The sequence below is a fragment of the Branchiostoma belcheri genome, unplaced genomic scaffold (assembly GCF_001625305.1).
Source record: "Branchiostoma belcheri isolate BF01 breed outbred unplaced genomic scaffold, Haploidv18h27 scaffold3, whole genome shotgun sequence".
NCBI classification, from domain to species: domain Eukaryota; kingdom Metazoa; phylum Chordata; class Leptocardii; order Amphioxiformes; family Branchiostomatidae; genus Branchiostoma; species Branchiostoma belcheri.
The window spans coordinates 3,736,511-3,737,044 of record NW_017803909.1 but is presented as its reverse complement, the minus strand read 5'-3'; the positions used below and the strand labels follow the sequence as shown (position 1 = coordinate 3,737,044).

At 40.6% G+C, this 534-nt stretch overlaps 1 protein-coding gene across 1 annotated transcript in view; it reads right to left on the bottom strand.

The window, feature by feature from the left end:
* The window catches only part of LOC109473754 (low-density lipoprotein receptor-related protein 4-like), a 36,650-nt gene that overhangs the window by 5,572 nt on the left and 30,544 nt on the right, over positions 1-534 (bottom strand). The gene's annotated exons all lie outside the window — the stretch shown is intronic.

Genomic DNA, 534 nt, shown 5'->3' with positions numbered 1-534 from the left:
CACATGTACCTACTGTAACATGTATTATGAAACTTAGTGTCGTACCAGTCATCTTTCCATATACAACTCACTTGATCTCATAAAGACACAGCAGAGAAACTGACAGAAAAAAGTGACATTTTTAAAGACATAAAACCTAGGCTCTCCAGCCAAGTATTCTACAGTGTGAGAAAATATTATTTTCCTTGTAAGAACAATGTAGACAGCCACTGTATTTTATCTTGTGAAAAGCATCAGCTGTAAACTTACATTGGTCTTCACTGTAGGCTCCAGGCAGCTCTGTCATGGTTCCTTCCGAACATGCCTTGCAGCTGAGCTGTCCTTCCTCAGGCTGGTAGAAGCTCTGGACACAGTACGTACACTTGTCTCCATCGTGGAAAGTTCCGGCAGGACAGGTAACTACACGTGAACAAGAAAAGATACAGACATGATGATGAGAGTCAGGTACATGTTTCAATAACAGCAACAACATCTGAATTATATTGACTTTCCTTCATCAGCCAGCAATAGAATTTCTCTGTCTGTTTGGAGGTT